The 7,500-nt window shown below is 50.3% G+C and overlaps 1 non-coding gene across 1 annotated transcript; it reads right to left on the reverse strand.

Annotated features, from left to right (window-relative positions):
- Positions 1 to 914: 914 nt before the first annotated feature.
- Positions 915 to 1,069, reverse strand: LOC143176164 (5.8S ribosomal RNA). The gene has a single exon (XR_013000752.1). It is a non-coding gene; the product is annotated as a 5.8S ribosomal RNA (ribosomal RNA).
- Between the last annotated feature and the right edge of the window lie 6,431 nt (positions 1,070 to 7,500).

Raw genomic sequence — 7,500 nt, forward strand, 5'->3', positions numbered from 1 at the left:
ATTCTTTTTATATATATATATTTCGAAATTCAACTGAACGTGGCGGAAGCGCACGGTGGTGGTCCAGCGAGGACACGCGACGACGGGGAATAAGAACTATTCGACCCGTTACGAATACGCATGCTCGTCCCGCACGATTTTAACACACACCGTGTTTTTCTCCAGTCGTCAAAGCGTTCGTGCGTCGAATTCGAAAAATAAAAAAAAGAAATACACCTTTTCTCTCTCTCTCGGGGTAAAAAGAGTCGATGTGTATTGTGTATAAAGGTTCTGCTGCGAGAAGTCTCGTTTTGCCGTGTGTTTCGGTAACGACGATCCTCCGAAACGTACATCTCATTCGTAAGAGAGGAAGAAAACAATCTCCCTGGGGCCAGTCGGTAATATACCGACATACGACGTGTCGTGCACATCCGTCTCACGCACGGTATACAAAATATGAATAAAACGTGTGTAGTCTCTCTCTCTCGACTTCTTAATATTTTCTTTCACCTCTGACGCATCATTTCAGGTGACGTCGGGAGCGCGGGAAAAAAAATTTTCTAAACACACGAAACCGTTCATCTCACGAACAGCCGAAAAAGTTGTCGCTCAGATCCATATCGCAGTGGAGCGGTATCCGCGGGCGGTCGTAATTGAACGACGCACGACGCCGCGAACACTCACGCGAGTCCATACAAACGATTCCGATCGTTTTGCAACAACTAGAACGTACACTGTCCGTGAAATTCACAGAATTTTCGCGTGTCCGCGACAAACGCCGACGAGACACCCATCGTTCGCTCGTACGTAGCATCCTTCTCTTAACCCGACTCAGAGACGTTCTTTGCGCCCTTCGGTAAAAAAACGTTCGATCCGAAGAGGTGAACGACGGCGGGGATTTGACAGAGCTACGCAAGCAGTGTATGGTACGTAAACGACCCTCAGCCAGGCGTGGTCCAGGAATTGTATCCGTGGACCGCAATGTGCGTTCGAAATGTCGATGTTCATGTGTCCTGCAGTTCACACGTTGACGCGCAATTAGCTGCGTTCTTCATCGACCCACGAGCCAAGTGATCCACCGTTCAGGGTAATCGTATAAATTTTATATTTCACATATATAATTTTATTCTCACTTGTTCGACCTAATATCTCTCTTCTTTCAAAGAGAAGATAAAAGTTGATACCTGAATCTCCGACCAGCGCGCGAAGGAGATTCAGGCGTCGCCTTGGAGACGACACCGAAGCCTTTCGAGACGAAAAACGTTCAAGTAATATGTATATATTTCTCGACGTTCCGGGCGTATAGTGCATTCAAAAACCCGCGAAAGACGCAGAAGACTCGCACGCGTGGAAACGACGGGGATATATTTTGTATCCTACCCGATACTGAATCCATCGCGTGCAGTCGACCCTCGCGTTCTTCCGATCAGACGCATCTATTGTTGCGCGCATGTTTTCGCGTCGCATCGCGCGAAACGTTGCACGAATCGTACCGATCGATCGATTGAAAGCAAATAATGAAAAAAGACTTCACAGCTGGCTCTTTGCCGGTCATTCGTCCCATGTTATCTCTTGCCGCGAAATTGGCGCGCAAGAGTTGGGTGTCAGACGCGCGGCTTTAAAACGAGCTTCACGGCCGGTCCCTTCGTTACCGCTTTCGTTCTTTCTCTCGGAACGACCATGAACGAACACGACGAGCGACGCTACGGCATACACACGTCCACGGATTCGATTAAAAAAACAGACTTCACAGCTGGCTCTTTGCCGGTCATTCGTCCCATATTATCTCTTGCCGCGAAATTGGCGCGCAAGAGTTGGGTGTCAGACGCACGGCTTTAAAACGAGCTTCACGGCCGGTCCTCTCAATTCCGTGTACGGTACACGCAAGATGCGGGTTCCACTTCCAGACTACCCGGTCCCTTCTCTCTACGAGAATCGATAGTAGAAGAACGGCTCGAAAACGCGTCTCAGAGACTAGGGGAAAAGAAGCGGTATGCGAGCGAAACGAAAACGCATTATGGAAACGTCGCGAAACAATGTTCGACGGTTGCTCGGTTCCAATCGTGCGGCCGTTTCAATTTCTCGTGCGCTTCACCGTCCCTCCGTAACTCTGGCCGATCGCGTATACCGAAGAGCCGACACGCGCAAAAACCACAGGCATTGTATACTGTGTATATATATATATATATGTTACAGTCACAGCCTTCGCGCGTTTTACTCTCCGACGCGGGTTTCCACGACGAAAGAGAGACAGTTTCGTGGCGGGTGACTCGGCCGAATCGCTACGACGGGTATTTCTATTATAGAACGAATCATCGCCACCCTTTACCAGTGCCCGACGAAGGAATCACAAGGTCATCTGGAGTTTACAATGCCAGCGACGGTAATTCCAACGAAGACCCGATAAGTCAACTCATCGTTCTATTTCTCCCCGTACAGAAAAGCGAATCGACGCTAATGCACCTCGCGCAAGCACGAACGTTCTCTTCGCGTGGATCGTCCCATCGTCCAAAGATGTAAAGACGCATTGGAGATCGTGGTCTCTGGCGGGCTCATTGCACGCCCCACTGCATATCTTTCCTCGAATCGAGAATGATTCGTCCACTAAGGCTGCGAAACTACGCGTCGAGGAAACTAGGGGAAAGAAGCGGGATGCGAGCGAAACGACAATACATTATGGAAACGTCGCGAAACAATGTTCGGCGGTTGCTCGTTTCCTCCTGCGGACGTTTCATTGCTCGGGCGCTTCACGTCCCTCCGTAACCTTCGCGCGATCGCGTGCCCCGGAGAGCCGGCAACCGGTGAACCACAGGCGTATAAACTATAGTCTTCTATAGCAAGCCTTCGGCGGTTACTCTCCGACGCGGGGATTCCACGACGAGAGAGAATTTCGTGGCGGGTGACATCGGTCGAAACGCTACGACGGGTATTTCTATTATAGAACGAATCATCGCCACCCTTTACCAGTGCCCGACGAAGGAATCACAAGGTCATCTGGAGTTTACAATGCCAGCGACGGTAATTCCAACGAAGACCCGATAAGTCAACTCATCGTTCTATTTCTCCCCGTACAGACAAGCGAATCAACGCTATCGCACCTCACGCATGCACGAACGTTCTCTTCGCGTGAATCGTCCCATCGTCGAAAGATATAGCCGCTTGGAGATCGTGGCCCATCAAGTTCTTCCGTAACTCCTGCGCGATCGCGTACCCCGGAGAGCAGGCAACCGGTGAACCACAGGCGTATAAACTATAGTCTTCTATAGCAAGCCTTCGCGTTTACTCTACGACGCGGGGATTCCACGACGAGAGAGATTTTCGTGGCGGGTGACACGGCCGAATCGCTACGACGGGTATTTCTATTATAGAACGAATCATCGCCACCCTTTACCAGTGCCCGACGAAGGAATCACAAGGTCATCTGGAGTTTACAATGCCAGCGACGGTAATTCCAACGAAGACCCGATAAGTCAACTCATCGTTCTATTTCTCCCCGTACAGAAAAGCGAATCGGCGCTATCGCACCTCACGCAAGCAGGAATGATCTCTTCGCGTGGATCGTCCCATCGTCGAAAGATGTAAGACGTACAGAAATCGTGGTCCATCACGATTATTCGTAACTCTCCGAGTCGCGTATCTGAGAGTAGGGCAAACGGAGAACCACAGGCATAAATAATACTATATATTTCTTATATAGTTAGCCTTCGCGTTTTACTCTCCGACATGGGGATTCCACGACGAGAGAGAGTTTCGTGGCGGGTGACTCGGCCGAATCGCTACGACGGGTATTTCTATTATAGAACGAATCATCGCCACCCTTTACCAGTGCCCGACGAAGGAATCACAAGGTCATCTGGAGTTTACAATGCCAGCGACGGTAATTCCAACGAAGACCCGATAAGTCAACTCATCGTTCTATTTCTCCCCGTACAGAAAAGCGAATCGACGCTATCGCACCTCGCGCGAGCACGTAACTACTCTTCGCGTGGATCGTCCCATCGTCGAAAGATGTAAGACGCACGGAAATCGTGGCCCATCAACGTTTTTTTGTAACTCTGCCGATCGCGTATCACAGAGCCGAGACGCACATACCACAGGCGTATAATACCGTTTTCTTTCGTATGGTAAGCCTTCGCGTTTACTCTTCGGCGCGGGGTTTCCACGTCGAGAGAGACTTTCGTGGCGGGTGACATCGGTCGAAACGCTACGACGGGTATTACTATTATAGAACGAATCATCGCCACCCTTTACCAGTGCCCGACGAAGGAATCACAAGGTCATCTGGAGTTTACAATGCCAGCGACGGTAATTCCAACGAAGACCCGATAAGTCAACTCAACGTTCTATTTCTCCCCGTACAGAAAAGCGAATCGACGCTGTTGCACCTCACGCAAGCACGAACGTTCTCTTCGCGTGGATCGTCCCATCGTCGAAAGATGTAAGACGCACGGAAATCGTGGCACATCACGTGTTTTCGGAACTCTGTCGACCGCGTATCTCAGAGACGACGCGCGCGAACCACTGGCATATACTATTATATATCGCGTTTTACCCTCCGACGCGGGGATTCCACGACGAGAGAGAGTTTCGTGAGCGGGTTGACTCGGAAGAAACGCTACGACGGGTATTTCTATTGTAGAACGCATCATCGCCACCCTTTACCAGTGCCCGACGAAGGAATCACAAGGTCATCTGGAGTTTACAATGCCAGCGACGGTAATTCCAACGAAGACCCGATAAGTCAACTCAACGTTCTATTTCTCCCCGTACAGAAAAGCGAATCGACGCAATCGCACCATACGCGTGCACGTAAACAACTCTTCGCGTGGATCGTCCCATCGTCGAGAGACGTAAGTTTTCATAGTATGAATTCGCGTTTTACTCTCCGACGCGGGGATTCCACGACGAGAGAGAGTTTCGTGAGCGGGTTGACTCGGAAGAAACGCTACGACGGGTATTTCTATTATAGAACGAATCATCGCCACCCTTTACCAGTGCCCGACGAAGGAATCACAAGGTCATCTGGAGTTTACAATGCCAGCGACGGTAATTCCAACGAAGACCCGATAAGTCAACTCAACGTTCTATTGCTCCCCGTACAGAAAAGCGAATCGACGCAATCGCACCATACGCGTGCACGTAACAACTCTTCGCGTGGATCGTCCCATCGTCGAGAGACGTAAGTTTCCATACTATGAATTCGCGTTTTACTCTCCGACGCGGGGATTCCACGACGAGAGAGAGTTTCGTGAGCGGGTTGACTCGGAAGAAACGCTACGACGGGTATTTCTATTATAGAACGAATCATCGCCACCCTTTACCAGTGCCCGACGAAGGAATCACAAGGTCATCTGGAGTTTACAATGCCAGCGACGGTAATTCCAACGAAGACCCGATAAGTCAACTCAACGTTCTATTACTCCCCGTACAGAAAAGCGAATCGACGCAATCGCACCATACGCGTGCACGTAACAACTCTTCGCGTGGATCGTCCCATCGTCGAGAGACGTAAGTTTCATAGTAAGCCTTCGGCGTTTTACTCTCCGACGCGGGGATTCCACGACGAGAGAGAGAGTTTCGTGAGCGGGTTGACTCGGAAGAAACGCTACGACGGGTATTTCTATTATAGAACGCATCATCGCCACCCTTTACCAGTGCCCGACGAAGGAATCACAAGGTCATCTGGAGTTTACAATGCCAGCGACGGTAATTCCAACGAAGACCCGATAAGTCAACTCAACGTTCTATTTCTCCCCGTACAGAAAAGCGAATCGACGCAATCGCACCATACGCGTGCACGTAAACAACTCTTCGCGTGGATCGTCCCATCGTCGAGAGACGTAAGTTTTCATAGTATGAATTCGCGTTTTACTCTCCGACGCGGGGATTCCACGACGAGAGAGAGTTTCGTGAGCGGGTTGACTCGGAAGAAACGCTACGACGGGTATTTCTATTATAGAACGCATCATCGCCACCCTTTACCAGTGCCCGACGAAGGAATCACAAGGTCATCTGGAGTTTACAATGCCAGCGACGGTAATTCCAACGAAGACCCGATAAGTCAACTCAACGTTCTATTACTCCCCGTACAGAAAAGCGAATCGACGCAATCGCACCATACGCGTGCACGTAACAACTCTTCGCGTGGATCGTCCCATCGTCGAGAGACGTAAGTTTCCATACTATGAATTCGCGTTTTACTCTCCGACGCGGGGATTCCACGACGAGAGAGTGTTTCGTGAGCGGGTTGACTCGGAAGAAACGCTACGACGGGTATTTCTATTATAGAACGCATCATCGCCACCCTTTACCAGTGCCCGACGAAGGAATCACAAGGTCATCTGGAGTTTACAATGCCAGCGACGGTAATTCCAACGAAGACCCGATAAGTCAACTCAACGTTCTATTGCTCCCCGTACAGAAAAGCGAATCGACGCAATCGCACCATACGCGTGCACGTAACAACTCTTCGCGTGGATCGTCCCATCGTCGAGAGACGTAAGTTTCATAAGTAAGCCTTCGGCGTTTTACTCTCCGACGCGGGGATTCCACGACGAGAGAGTGTTTCGTGGCGGGTGACTAGGCCGAAACGCTACGACGGGTATTTCTATTATAGAACGAATCATCGCCACCCTTTACCAGTGCCCGACGAAGGAATCACAAGGTCATCTGGAGTTTACAATGCCAGCGACGGTAATTCCAACGAAGACCCGATAAGTCAGCTCATCGTTCTATTTCTCCCCGTACAGAAAAGCGAATCGACGCTATCGCACCTCGCGCGAGCACGTAACAACTCTTCGCGTGGATCGTCCCATCGTCGAGAGACGTAAGACGCACGGAAATCGTGGTTCATCGCGTCTTTTCCTACTCTCTTGAATCGCAATTTCGTATAGAGCCTACACACGCGAACCACCGGCATATACTATTTCTTCTCTCATAGTAAGCCTTCGCGCGTTTTACTCTCCGACGCGGGGATTCCACGACGAGAGAGTGTTTCGTGGCGGGTGTCTCGGCCGAATCGCTACGACGGGTATTTCTATTATAGAACGAATCATCGCCACCCTTTACCAGTGCCCGACGAAGGAATCACAAGGTCATCTGGAGTTTACAATGCCAGCGACGGTAATTCCAACGAAGACCCGATAAGTCAACTCATCGTTCTATTTCTCCCCGTACAGAAAAGCGAATCGACGCTATCGCACCTCGCGCGAGCACGAAACAACTCTTCGCGTGGATCGTCCCATCGTCGAAAGATGTAAGACGCACGGAAATCGTGGTTCGGCGGGCTCTATGCGCCTTGTTCAAAGTAAAAAAAAAAAATTTCGACGGACGGGAGAAGTGTATTTCTCCGCGCGTAAGCCGTTCGAAATTTCCGACGGACGGGAGATGAACTCTCCGCGCGTAAGCCGTCTAGTCATACAGCAGAGCAGGTATCGAGATACCTCTCTGTGCATGATCGTTCAAGTATTTTTCACGAGGAAGCGTTGTTGCACGTTTATCGCTCCTTCCTCCTCTGTATAT

The sequence above is a fragment of the Nomia melanderi genome, unplaced genomic scaffold (assembly GCF_051020985.1).
Source record: "Nomia melanderi isolate GNS246 unplaced genomic scaffold, iyNomMela1 scaffold0402, whole genome shotgun sequence".
NCBI lineage: Eukaryota > Metazoa > Arthropoda > Insecta > Hymenoptera > Halictidae > Nomia > Nomia melanderi.